This window comes from Panthera tigris, chromosome F2 (genome assembly GCF_018350195.1).
Source record: "Panthera tigris isolate Pti1 chromosome F2, P.tigris_Pti1_mat1.1, whole genome shotgun sequence".
Lineage (NCBI taxonomy): Eukaryota > Metazoa > Chordata > Mammalia > Carnivora > Felidae > Panthera > Panthera tigris.
The window spans coordinates 57,929,463-57,944,368 of NC_056676.1; the positions used below are offsets into that span (position 1 = coordinate 57,929,463).

The 14,906-nt window shown below is 32.5% G+C and overlaps 1 long non-coding RNA gene across 1 annotated transcript in view; it reads right to left on the bottom strand.

Annotated features, from left to right (window-relative positions):
* Positions 1-9,831: 9,831 nt before the first annotated feature.
* Positions 9,832-14,906, bottom strand: part of LOC122235114 — a 68,946-nt gene continuing 63,871 nt past the window's right edge. Inside the window, exons 4-5 of the long non-coding RNA XR_006213243.1 lie at positions 14,163-14,216; positions 9,832-10,039 (exon numbers count right to left, since the gene is read on the bottom strand). This is a non-coding gene — a long non-coding RNA (uncharacterized LOC122235114). The remainder of the gene's footprint in view (positions 10,040-14,162; positions 14,217-14,906) is intronic.

Genomic DNA, 14,906 nt, shown 5'->3' on the forward strand with positions numbered 1-14,906 from the left:
TAGGAAGGAAAAAAAAATCATGCAGGGATTAGAGTATGGAAAATAACAATAGTAAAGAGGAAGAGATATTAATGGAAACAAAGAAGGAATTCAAGAAGTTGGGAGAATAAGAGCTAATAGAGAATCCTACAATGACAGTGAAAATATATAAATAAGGTAAAGGAAAAAGGTGTCAAGTTCTTCAGAAAATCAAGGACAAGAATTATTAATTTATTGATTAGAGAACCATTGGTATTCATTGAGTAATATCAACATGGTGATCAAGGCAAAGGATGACATGTTCTAGGGATAAAATGTGTTTTCTGAAGTTTGGTTAGAGCCCACTTAGATTAATAATGGAAATTCTTGTCTTCTCCCCAAAGAGGCTATATCAGAATTAATGTAGAATAAATTGGGTGGGGCAGTGAGTCCTATAAATCAAAGTGTGAGAGCCACTGGAAATATCCATTTTCTAAAGAAGTTTGGTAGTAAATAACAAGCCACAGATAGGATAGGCATAGAAACAAATATGTTCAATAATGTTAATGCCACTCCAATGAGAGAAACATGAGACAGAAAATCCGATAAATAACTAAAAAATTAAGAACTCCAAAATGACAACAGAGTAGAGAATTAAGAATATATATTTATAGTTTTTCTTACATAGAGATAAGCCTACTCTTCTTTTGAAGGGCAATTTGGAATGGAACGAATAAAACTTGGTGAGGATATGCTTTTATAAGGCTAAACAGTTGAGATAATGCTTGCTATTACTTCCCAACCCAAATATTACTGCCTAAAATGACAGAGCTACTTAATCTTTCTAACTTTTGGTAGTTTTTATTTAGGCTATATACATAAGTATGTTAAGAATTTGGAAATGCTGAAAACTGCCAATGACAAACAGTATTTACATGTGGTCAGTATGGAATAGTATATGAGACTATATGACAGGGACAAATCTATCTGTAGGGAGGTTCATAATTTGAGTATATATTTTACTTTCAAGTTTCTTTATTAGAGGAAAGGGAGAGAGAAAGGAGTTTTGGGAGCCAATCTTTAGCATATGTCACTTTAATATTCATAATATGTCCCTAGTCAGAAAGATGTTTAAATGTTATAGGAATTAAGGGATCTGGGTGGCTCAGTCAGTTAAGCATCCAACTCTTGATTTATCTCCCGGTTTATGAGTTCAAACCCCACATTAGGCTCTGCACTGACAGCACAGAGCCTGCTTGGGATTCTCTCTCCCTCTCTCTCTCTCTCTGCTTCTCCCCCACTCTCTTTCTCTCTCTCAAAAATAAATAAATTTTAAAAGATTAAATATTAATATGAATCATCAGTTAAGGCTACAATTTACATTTTAAAATAGTGAATAAATATTATTGAATATTATTCTGTTTATTTTATAGGCTAAAGAGCAATAGTGATTTTTGATAGTGTTATATTTTGGATAAATTGTGTGTGTGTGTGTGTGTGTGTGTGTGTGTGTGTGCGCATACACATGCGCATATTGATGTTATGAATATTGATATATATTTAGCCACATTTTCAAATACTGCATATTTAGCTTTATATTTAGACTGATATTTTGGAGTTCTGGAAACAATTTCATCATGTGGTACTTTTGAAAAATTTTGAAAGAGAAATTGTTATAACTAAAGAAGATATTTTTAATGGCTTTGGTCTATAGAATCTGTGTTGTCTAATAAAGTCACTGTTTACTTAAATAAGCATGATTCTAAAATAAGTGGTGGCAGGAAAGATGACAATTGAAATAGTTACTTTAGAAATAGTGTATGAAGATGTAGTAACAGATGACAACTTAAAAAATAATAATAGAACTATTCTTGAAGGTGTGTGTGTGTGTGTGTGTGTATATATATATGTGTATATATATATATTATTGTGTATATACACATCTTGAAGGTGTGTGTATATATATATATATATATATATGTTATATATTTAATTAACCTACACAGTTTTAAAATGAGGAATTAATATTTATTTCATATTGTCTTCTATTCATGTTAAAATCTTTAGGTGATTATTTTATTAGAAAATAAACTTTTCTAGTAAAAAATTCTTTGCTTGCATTTGAAACATGTTTCAGAGAAGTCTAATCTGAGGTAGAAATCTAAAAATATTCTACAAAGATTTTATTCAAATTTTTAGAAATGAAATGTTCAAGGAAATATTAAAGACTGAATTTAGATATTACTTGTCTCAAATCTTCCTTCACTCTTTCCTGGTTTATAGCAGCGAAATCATATACACCATTTATCACAATCAGAACCATCAGTCTTGACCTTCCAAAGTGTCATTTTTATTCTAAAAATTCCAAAACAGTAGAAAAATCAGGGCACATTTTCCAGGAAAAAAAAAAAACATCTAATTTATGAACCTTGGACAGGTACTAATCAAAAATAGTTTTTAATAGAATGATATTAACACTAAAAAAAAAGAATATGCTTTATTTCTAAAGGAAAATCTCATTTTTATGACAGAAGGAAATGTGAAACTCAGCTTACAAACTTAAAAGTGAACTTTGAAAATAATAAGCATTCAGAGTTAAAATTTATTTATTATTTTTTATTTAAATTTTCTTTTTAAATATTTATTTGTTTTTGAGCAAAAGAGACAGAGAGACAAAGTGTAAGCAGGGGAGGGGCAGGGAGCGAAGGAGACACAGGCTCCAGGGTCTGAGCTGTCAGCACAGAGCCGGCCACAGGGCTTGAACTCAAGAACCATGAGATCATGACCTGAGCCTCTCAGATGCTTAACTCACTGAGCCACCCAAGTGTCCCTCAAAATTTCTTTATTATTGAAATATTTTTTTCTATTTTATCTTCCATCCAAGGATACATTTAAATATCAATTGCTTAGTGACAAGATATATAAACTATATTGAAAGCTAAAACTTATTGTTCATTGTGATGTGAGAAGTTTCATCTGCTAAAATAAGAATTTTCCTCATTGTATATTGAAATACTGGCTTTTTAAAAAAGTACATTTTCTGTGAATCTCATCCTTTTTTGTGATATAACTGCAATTTCTAAATAGAGATAACCTTAAATACTGAAGTTACTCAGAATCACCCTTCTTAGTTAGAAAATTATGAGTGGAATTACCATTTCTACATTGTTATACCTATATTTCTCATTTTCTCATATAGAAACAATTTATTTCAGTGTTAATTGGTAAATTACAAATCTGATAATACTTCCTGGGATTCCATCCCAATAATTGAATACATATAAATTTAAAAAGACATATCAAAGAAGTGGAAGTAGAAAAAAATACTTATGATTGTAGAAACATATAAGGTATGAGTACTAAAAGAATTTTCACGGCATATTCTGTTTTAAAATATGTCTGAAATGTAAAATAAAACTTCATAGCTCCATAGTTACTTGTCTAGTAAAGATTTTAAAAGAGGCTTTGAATGCCTAAATATTGTCTGAAAACACTTAGTATTTTATATTCTGTGATTATTGAAGTCATTAAAATGGTGTCTTTTTTCCCCAGGGCTGTGAATCTTCCTTTTTCTCTGTGTTAATCCTGAAAGTATTTCTTCTGTTGGTTTGAGTAACTCCTCCCATTTATTTTATACACTTTGGCAACATATCCAGGGATATATGGGCAGATATTTCAGTTCTATTGTCTGGAAACTTTCCAAGACACAATATTTTTTTTTCTTTTTAATTTTAATTGAATACCAAAGATGTTTCTGCTTACATATTCATCTAAGAGGTATAACTGTCACATAGCAAGGAATTCAAAATGAAGCTTTTAAAAGTACCAAATATCTGTTTAGTTTCATAACAGATTTAAACACAAAGATTTATATGCTAAAAGAAAAACAAAGGAATGAGGATAACCCCTTTATAGATGATGAAAAAACTTTTAAAGATAAAAACTCAAACATGGAAGTTAGCTTATATAGAAAAATCATTCCGTAAAAGACATGACTTGCTATTCAGGCTCTAAGACACTTTATTGATGATAACCCATTTAAAAATCATAGGTTTGAAGGAAATGAGAAAGATCAATAACTTTAAAGTTTTAGAATACAGGCAATTAAAAGATTATCTAGCAAGATTTTCTTTTTGTTTCTCTATAGCTTCATGTACATTAAGTACAGTTTTTGTTGAAAATATTGAATAGTTTTTTTTGTGTAAATCATTGTATAATAATGGATTATATTATTCTCTCAAGATTATATAAAATTTAATAATAATTTAGTGATTACCATTAAATTTGAATATTAAATACTTGTCATTCATGGATTTCCCATGAAAAATTTTTAGAAAGCTACTTGCTGTAAATGTCCCATAAATGAAAACAATGAACACTTACAAAATAAACCATGTACTATTTTTAACATGTTTACTAGTTAAAAAAATGACTCAACATAAAATAAGTACTTTGTCCAGAGCATCAAAAAGAGTCCAGAGTACCTTCCTGACAACATGAAACATACATAGTTACTATTTCTAGCTTTAATAAGTAGCTGACTACATAATGAGATAAAATTACAGGAGCTCTCTCTCCCACTGGTCTGCATAGGGGTTGAAATTGACTTATTCAGAATACATTTATGAACTCTTAACTACTGTCAGCAAATCTAAGGAAAATGGATTTAAAGATAATCAGAAAAAAAGAGTCTCTGCCCACACTATACTTACAGGCTAACTTCCTAAGGTAGAGACGTCTTTGGCTCTTATAAAGCATACAGTATATTTGTTCAGGGCATATATTTTAACACTGTAGCACAGAATCATCTCTGTGTTCTTTTGCAAAATATACAGCTGAGTATAAAATGACAAAAATAATGCTTAATAAATATATAATTATAATTTAAATTATAATTTAAATTATAATTTAAATTTAATGATTATAATTTAAATTATATTTCAAGTATAGATACAGAATATATGAAATAAAAATATTCTACTTATTAAAATTTAAAAATTTGTTCATGATCAAATGCTGCAAGATTGGAATGTTGGAGCAAGTTTCTTAGCCAAATAGTGAACTTAATGAGTAACTTCTAAGTAGGAAACAAACGTTTTAATATGACTCATGAATTTGGCATTTCTTCCCAAGTATTGTAGTGTGTCTAACATCATTTTTTAAAAAATTTCAACTGAGGTAAACCCACATAACATAAAACTTGCCATCTTGCCAATTTCTAAATGTATAGTTCAGCAGAGTTACATATATTTACAATGTTGCACAATTTCTAAAATTTTTTCATATTGCAAAACTGAAACTCTATCCATTAAACAATGATTTTCTCTTTCTCCCTACCACCAGTCTCTGAAAAGCCTCATTTTACTTTCTGTTGCTATGAACTTGACTACTCCAGATACCTAATATCGTTGGAATCATATAATATTTGTCTTTTTGTGACAGGGTTACTTCACTTAACATAGTATCCTCAAAATTCATCCATGATTTAGTATGTGTCAGAATATTCTTCCCTTTCAAGCTTAAATACTAACCCCTTGTATGCATAACACCTTTTGTTTATCCATTCATCTGCCAATGGACAGTTGGATTGCTTTTATCTCTTGGCTCTTGTGAATAGTGCTGTTATGAATATGGATATGCAAATATCTCTCCAAGGCCCTACTTTCAATTCTTTAGGATATATAATGAGAACTGAAATTGCTGGATTGTACATAACATCTCATTTTTAAACAAGCACCGTAAGAGCTACATAACAACTTCTTCTCTTGTCACCATCTTCCTACACTTATCTTGTTTCAATATCTTGTGCATTCCAAGATTTTACCCTTCTCCAAACCATATGGGGAAGTGATGAAACATTTTCCCCCTTGTTTTTATTTTTTCTCATATTTGGGTTCTCCATAAAAGCCATCTTTTCAGAGTTTCTCCTCCCCTGTTTCAAAGATCTCTCTATCATCTTCCTATCATTATCTCCCATCTCATACTAGTCTTTATTGCAGCTGTTCATTTCTTTGCTTCATTTCTGACTCAAAATTAATACTCAGAGTATTTCCTTTTTTATTTATTTCAAGTACCATGAGGCAAAGAACATATCTCTCATTCACTGCTATGCATTATTTCTGTTCACAACTGTGTACTGTCTACTGACTACCTAATGAGTGAATGAATGAATATGACTTACACTAATAATTTTGAATTCCAAGGAGAATGAAGTGGGCGGTTGGCCTATTATATTAAAATAGTCTTTTTTGAACGGATTATTTTTTTTTACCATGTTCTTACGATGCTTATTTTGTACTTGCAGACATAAATATAAATAGGTCGTTAAGACTCTTCTTCGCCATTCAAACTGGTTATGATTCTATTAGAGGGTAATGATTCTATTAGAGGGTAATGTGCACTCAAAGTTATATAATCCTTAACTCTTTGATTCTGTCAAAAATGAGGCAAATTTCTATTAAATAGTGTTTGTTTGGTATAGCATAATGAATACTTTATGAAATCTTGAGCAATATAGAGCTCAATTTACCAGCCAGTTCAGCCAGTTCTTATCTCCGAGCTATCTGAATCTCAATATCCTCCTATGTAAAAATAAAGCAAAAATATAGTTATCTTCGAAGTTAAGGTCATCATTTGGTAGGATAGCATATGCAAAAGGCCTAGCACACACACCCATAATTATAACTTTTTCTTCCTCTTCTCTTATTTAATTTTTTATTTTTAAAATATGTTTTAAGATTATTTATTTGAGAGACAGAGAAAGAGAGAGAGAGAGCACAAGCAGGAGAGGGGCAGAGAGAGAAGAAGAGAGAATCCCAAGCAGGATGTGCATTGTCACCACAGAGACCCATGCAGGGCTTGAACCCACAAACCATGAGATCATGACCTGAGCCAAAACCAAGAGTCAGACACTTAACTGACTGAGCCACCTAGGTGACCCTCCTCTTCTCTTATTTTAATCAAACTGTTATGCAGTCCTGTTTTTAGATATGTAGAAAAATATTCTAACATATTTACCTATTAGTTTATTTAAAATCTTATTTTTATAACTGAATTTCTTCGCAAAGGGATATAATATAACTTGCAACAAGAACATTTACCAGTCATTGATGGGAAAATACAAATGTCTAGATGAAAAAAAATGTATATAATACAGAAACATTTGCATGGTTGATATAGGGGATTAACTCTAAGATTTTTTGTTATTCAAAGTGGATAAATAGAACAAATAAACAAAATGTGGTATATACATACATTGGAACATTGTTCAACCTCACAAAGGAAGAAAATTCTGATGCATGATATTAATGAATGTTGAAGATTTTATATTAAGTGAAATAAGCCAGTCACAAAAGGACAAATACTGTATTAATTCACTTACATATATGAGGTACCTAGAATAGTTAAATTCATTTAGACAGAAGGTAGAATGACATTTGCAAGGGGGTGAGGAGAATGTGAATGCACATGCCACGGAACTATATGCTTAAAAATGGTTAAAATGGTAAATTTTATATTGCATATGTCTTACAATTTTTTTAATTTTATGAAAAGAGATGCAGAAATCTAGTGAACAAAATTATTAAAGACAAAAATCAATAACAAAGCAATAAATAAAATTTTCTTATCTCTGAATACAAAGAGCAACATATGGCATATCATAGGTTGATGTTATGATTCAGGTAATGACTAGGTGAAGAATCTATATTTTTAAGTGTACTACTCTGGTGATTTTGATGAATTAGGACTAATGTGATAATAGAAAATATCCTCAATAACACTTCTATAAATATTAACATTAATTAATATTACAAGAGAGTAGAAATTTACCTGACATGGCTACAACTTCAACATCAGGGTATGTTGTAAAAACTGCTCTGAGGGGTGCCTGGGTGGCCCAGTCAGTTAAGCATCTGACTTCAGCTCAGGTCATGATTTCATGGTTTGTGGGTTCGAGCCCCCGCATCGAGCTCTGTGCTGACAGCTCAGAGCCTGGAGCCTGCTTTGGATTCTGTGTCTCTCTCCTTCTCTCTCCGCCCCTCCCCACTCATGCTCTGTCTCTCTCTGTCTCTCAAAAATAAATAAACATTAAAAAAAATTACTCTGAGTTTAGTCTTATGATACTGGTATGATGTACCTTTCAAAACTAGATGTTTCCTGTAGAAAACAAGCATACATAATGCAATTCCAGTTCATTAAAGATTATAAACAAAGGAATTCTCTAGGAAATTGGGTGGTGATGAAGGAATCTTAAGTTTATACCTTCAGGTATATTTAAATTTAGGTAAATTTAAACACATAATTGTTTTTATATTTCAGTATTTGATGGAAAGAAAAAAAGAGCCCATATACTCCTTATGCCAAGAGAGAATTCCTTGGAGGTTATACATTTTGGGGGCGGCAATCAGAAAAGCACTAGAACCATGCAGAGAGCATCTACTAGAAATTCTAGACCATTTGTTCCAAAGCCTGGAAACAATGGTAGCTATTAGAACATTTGGTTGAGACTGGAATATTTTACTGCAATGTCAGGGATTGAGGATGATTACCAGCAAACGTCTTGGGTGTCCAATAGGAGCTACATGGCCTCCAAACCATCACTGTCTCATCTCAGTGTTGGAAGCAATAGTTTCTGGTTACACAATACTTTGTTAAACAGGACTGTTAAGTGCGTTGAAAAACATTCACCATGTTGGGATCTTGCCCCAATCCTCAATGACACATATGTAGTCTACTAGTGTTTTTGAGATTGTAAGTCAGTGATGAATGTTAAATGTTAGTGTGGAACTTGTCTCCCATGAATTCTGTTTTCCTTGCCTGCCCAAATCCCACCAGTTATAAAATATTCTGTACTCTCCCAATCTTTTATCTCTTCACCTTTAGCCTTAGCTCTTCGGCCTGTGATTCTCCAATCTTTGTCACTTTATGTTTAGATCTTCATCCTCCTGTCAATCAGTCCTGTTCTATCCTTGTTCTTATCCATGTTCATATCAATCAGTCCTGTTCTTATCATGCAGGGCTTCAACAAGCATGCATGTGAGAAGGGCACACACACATGTACACAGAGTCATGTGAAAATTGGCATACAAAAATAAATTAAAGGAGGAAATCAGACTTCTTTAAAACTGACTGGAGGGGCGCCTGGGTGGCTCAGTCAGTTAAGCGTCCGACTTCGGCTCAGGTCATGATCTCACAGTCCGTGAGTTCAAGCCCGGGGTTGGGCTCTGTGCTGATGGCTTGGAGCCCAGAGCCTGCTTCGGATTCTGTGTCTTCCTCTCTCTCTGCCCCTCCCCTGGTCATGCTCTCAAAAATAAATAAAAACATTAAACAAACATCTGTCTCAAAAATAAATAAAACATTAAACAAAATTAAAAAAGAACTGACTGGAAACATGCATGTGAAATAAGGAAACTCAGTTTCTATTTCCAAGTCTTTGTTTCTTGTTTCCTATATAATTTTCTGAACATATCCAAACTACTATAATCTATTTCCTCATAGTAATTACAATATATGATTACCCTGGAATCATACCAGGATTACAAGTCTTAAATGAATATTACTATAAATCCTCCAAAATTATCAAAATTATTAAAATATAAGGATGAATAATGTGTTTATAGCTAAAGTTGTTCATATGTTAGCTGCTTATTATAAGTCTTTATGCTTTTGATTTCATATTTCATATGTCAACACTGCTAAATGATAGATTTCATGTGTCCATTTCATTGGCCTTGTCAGACCAAACAGAATTTCCACCAAAGAATGATAAAGAAGAAGTGAAGATTATAGTTCTTATCTACTACATTTGTTCTTCCAGTTCATTTCACATAGTATTAAAGAAATCAGCAAGCCACTAGGATCTCTTGGCTCTTTTCAGGTTTAATTCCTTTGCTAAAACAAATGCTTTCTCCCATCCTTTGACTTCTTTTCTCTTCTGTGGTAACATTCTCCATTCCATCGGACAGTGATCTGTTGTTTACATGCCAGATTTTTAAGCCATTAATTTATAGCCAGACTCTCTTGATCAGTATAACAGGTATTCATCTTTCAGTTGTATTTTGTTCTCTTGCTTGGTAACAGACTGGATTGAAAAGCAAAAGGACAGGGAAAATAGAAACAATTGCCTGGGATAGGTTACATAGTACGTCAGGATACAGAGACTCCAGCCATGTGCAATTTGAAATTCACAATAATGGACATTTCACTTTGTGAGACTTTGCTATTATCGATAGAATATGCTATTATAGAGAATGGAGGAGGAGAGCTAAAAATAATCCATGGTATTGTGCTGGTATCCATGTGGCATTTCTGCTGTTTAAAACTTCTGCCACTTTGTATGTGCAAACCAGTTAGACATAGGAAGGCTTTTGGGTCATGTACACAATCTAGCTAGTCCCATTTCTTTTTAAAAGGCATGGGAAGGGAAAAAAAGGGCACGAGAAGAAGAAAGACATGAAAAGCCATTTGGGAATTTTGTGTGTGGGTGAAAGGTAGCCCAGAAGCTAGCAAAAAATATCTGACTTCCAACATTTGTCCTCATTAAAATGTGATACATGTAATTGTACTGTTAATACATTAATTTTAGTAGTTTTGTTCATAATACCATCTTCTACAAAAATGAACATATGAAATCAATCATATGAAAACAATCGCTGAAGTTCCATACTCCTGAAAAAAACCACAAGAATGATTTACGAAGATACATATCTTCTTTATTATTCAGAAATCTGATCATTTTTTTTAAATAATTAAACGTTGGCATTTTAAATGCAAGCTCTACTTTCAAAAGGTTTGTGACTTGGCTGCAAAAATCAATACCTAGCTAGAATTTGGCATAGCGAGTATGTAGTGCAGTGACATTTCAAATGCGTTTTTCTTAAATATACCATGAACTGTATTTCAAAGAGATTGGCAAGTTTAATTTCAGAACAATTCATTGCCTCCCAAGATCACCATCCCAGCTACCTTACATAAACACACTATCCAGGTAGAGTATTAAGATACACAGATTTGTGGAACACTGAGAAATCTCAGCAGAGTGCAGAGAACAGAAGAGTAACTTCATTTGAAGTTGCTGCTTCATTGTCTCAGTCATATCCTTGTTTTGGGGAATGTGGGATCTTGGAGAAAAAATTGGAAAATTTCAGCAAGTTCTATTTTATAATGTTAGTAGAGTGTTACAATTCATAATTTTCAAGTGAACTGATGTCAGATACACCAATGTAAAATAAGCAGAGAAAATAGTGATCGATGTATTGTTTAATGCCCTGTGCTTCAGTTGAACGACAAATAATCAAAGGCAGAAAGGGAAAAAGGAATGCCGAAATGGGTGAAAATGTACCACAGCTGTATGATAACAGGGACATTAGAGTGAAAATCAACAGATGTGGATTTGAGAATCTTACTGATTGTGAAAGCAAAACAAATTATCTTCCTTTTTTAAGTCTTGGAGGTTTCAACTGTGAAATAAGGAATTCAGTTATTTAATGCTAAGAAATATCTATTTTTCTTTAATTTTTATTTGTAAATGCTAAATTAAAATCCTTTAGGTTAATGACCAATTAAGAATTTTATATGTATGAAATAAACTCTTAGAAACTAAAAAAAAAGTCTGATATTTGTAGATCAATGATCTGATCTTTAATTTTTCTTTTTATGTCTTAATTTTCCTTTAATTTTCTGTTTTCAAGCATACAATTCATAATAGCATGAATGATAAGAATTCCATAATTCTGGAGGATAGTACAGAACATAAAAGTAAAAAAATGCTACTGTTTTAAATAAAAGAAAAAGTGTATAATTAAAATAAAGCTTTTCCTTTGTCCTTCTGAAAGATTTATAAAATATTCAGAAAAACTTATTTTTACATATAATGAATATTCTGTAGTCATGGGGCACTTGAGAATTTTAAATGCAGGAAGCTGGACCATTCATGCCTACCATCATTTTTGACTGTACTTTTTGCCTTAATCCATACTGTTTTCCAGTTAATAATTATGAATGTTACTGATGTTACTTTTGGGACAATTAAATATGCATATATATATATATGCATAATATATATGTGTATAATATATATATGTAATATAAAATATATATAAAATATATATAAAATCTTATTTGATTGTTTCAATGTACTCTGTTAAGTATAGTGTATTTTTCTAGTAAGAATTCAATATAATTTTTCATATCTGAATACACCATTTGGTCTATTTTTAGAGAAGACCTAGCCTCATGAATCTGCTTTTCTCACCATTGTCTCAAAATTCTCAAATGTCTGCTTCTTACAGATGGAATCACTGGAGAATTGAGAAAGGTGGAGTTTGGCCTTTTGCTAGCTTTAATATGGTTCTTTCCTTTAGGGCAAGCCATTCCCTATAAAAGGACTTTTTTTATTGCTTTGCTGTTTATTTTGATTGAGTCTCTTTCTCTTTCTGTTTATATTCAAATAAAACTTGATGGGGAAAGAAATCTTTCTAAAGGCCAAAACAAGATCAGTAAACATAACATCACAAGGCGTATTTTTATTTTCCATGGGTACTAACCGGTTACTTAATAGCAAATTTGTCAATCTGCTGTTCCAAGTAGTCTCTACCTTTGCCAAAATGAACTAAAGTCCTAGATCTAGATCAAAGGTTACACTTTCTTCTTTCTGTGCTGGAAGTGAGCCCAGAGGTCAAAATGTAGTAAAATAAAAATATATACTTCATCATCCAAAACCAGAGAAAGTATTAGATTGTAGATGGCAGAAGATTAAAGACTTATTAAATTGATGTGCTAACTAATTTGAGAAGAAGAAGATGAATAGCTTTGGCGAACACCCCTCTGCCAACTTGGCATTGTCTATTGAATTATATTAATTTTGTGGAAGATCCTGAATATGATAATGAAAGGAAGGTCCAGGTAAGGGAATAGTACATAGGTACTAAGGGCAAGAGAATGTGGCAAATAAGGGATTGTAAATAGATTTAGAAGCCTAGAAAGTATAATAGCTATGACAATTAATAAAAATAAAATAGTATAAGTCAATATTTATTGAATACACTTACATGAAATGATACCAATTATGATGTTTCTGAGCTCTCATATCAAATATGTATAATAGGTAGAATTATGTAAGTCAATAATTGTGTAATAATTTTATTCTTTTTTCACAATCTCATTACTTAAAAATACACAGGTAGATTTCAATTCCATGAAATAAAGAGCTTAGAAGTTTTTACACCTGTTCTTATAATAAGAAAAAAGCTAGACATCCTGGAAATCAGTGACTTTTTGTCAACCCATCAGAAAACTAAGATTTCAGGGCAAACAGCCAACCGAAAATGTCAAGAGATGGATCTATCCATAGAATTATATCTGAGATCTGATTACCTAGAGTAATGGGTGTTGGAATCGTGACTAGTGGCACTACTTAAATAGTAATTTGAAGAACTGCTGATGTAGTAGGAGACTGAGAAATTTCTGAGGCCACAGTCTTTGGGAGGTCCCACACTTTTATAGGCTTACCTCCAGGAACACCACCAGATTATCAGGGTGAATTCTGAGAAAGATGCTGCTTATCACAGCAGCAGGAGGAGGGCAAGATTAATCCTTGAGACATAAACCCAGAACATTCTCCATAATAAAGACCCAACACTCAACAGAAAATGCTTTGCCAAAAGCTTACCTCAGCTAGATGAAAGGAATTTCCTCCAATCTAGCCTTTTCCGACTTTCCTTTCTAGCCCAATGTTTAGAGAAAGAATGTAGCAAAAATTGAGAGAGAGAGAGAGAGAGAGAGAGAGAGAGAAAGAGAAAGAGAGAGAGATTTTAAACACTGTAATTAGGAAAGGGAGTAGGGGACCAGGGTGGTGGGGTGGAATTATACCACTGGAAAAACACTTGTGGGGGCCACATACCAGAGAATCAAAGCCTGAGATTTAAACATTAGATTATAGAACACTCTCTTCATCTTGCACTATGCACCATTTACAACAAGGCTCTAGTATAAAAACAGTGGATTACAACAAAGAGCTGCAAGAGGCAGACTCCTTACAGAAGTTAAAGGCAAGCATGGTGACAAAAATAATGACAGTAGAACAGTTTGATCTGATGGCACTTAAAGCTGCAGCGAGCATTAAATATAGTCCAACTCCTACCCAAAGTAACATAAATCCTCACCCCAACACCTACTTACCTTAGTCCCTATGACCTGATACATACCTGGCTTTCAACTAACAGTTATTAATCATGCCAAAAGGTGAGAGAAAACATAGTCTGAAAAGACAAATCAAATGTCAAACTCAGTCTCTGATATTACAGATATTAGAATTATCAGACAGGGAATTTAATATAATTATGCTTATTGATATGTTAAGGCTTCTAATGGAAAACAACATGCAAGAACAGATGTTTAATGTAAGTGGAGAGATAAAAATTCTTAGAATTAAAAGGAAATGCTAAAAAAAGAAACTTCCAACACAATGAATATTGGCTTTGATGGGCTCATCAGTAAGCTGAACATGGCTGAAGAAAGAATCAGTAAGCTTAAGTATAGGTTAACAGAGACTTCCAGAACCAAAAAGCAAAGAAAAAATACAAAAGGTAACACCTAAGAACTCTGGTACAATTTTAAAAATGTTAATTGGAATATCAGGAGGAGAAGAAAGAGAAAATTTAGCAGAAAAAATATTTGAAGTAGTAATTCATGCAAATTTCAAAGCTAAAGACAGACAACAAACCACAGATCCAGGAAACTCAGAGAATGCACAACACACACATACTGATGTGTATTATGTTCAAATTACAACAAAACATAATACTGCCTAGTAGAAACTAGGTAAAAAAAATGAATTGGCAATTTTCAAAGAGAAAAACAAAACAAAACTAATAAAGAAGAGGTGAGTGAACAGGGAGCCTGGGTGGCTCAGTCTGATAAGCAAGCGCTGTTGTACTTTGGCTCAGGTC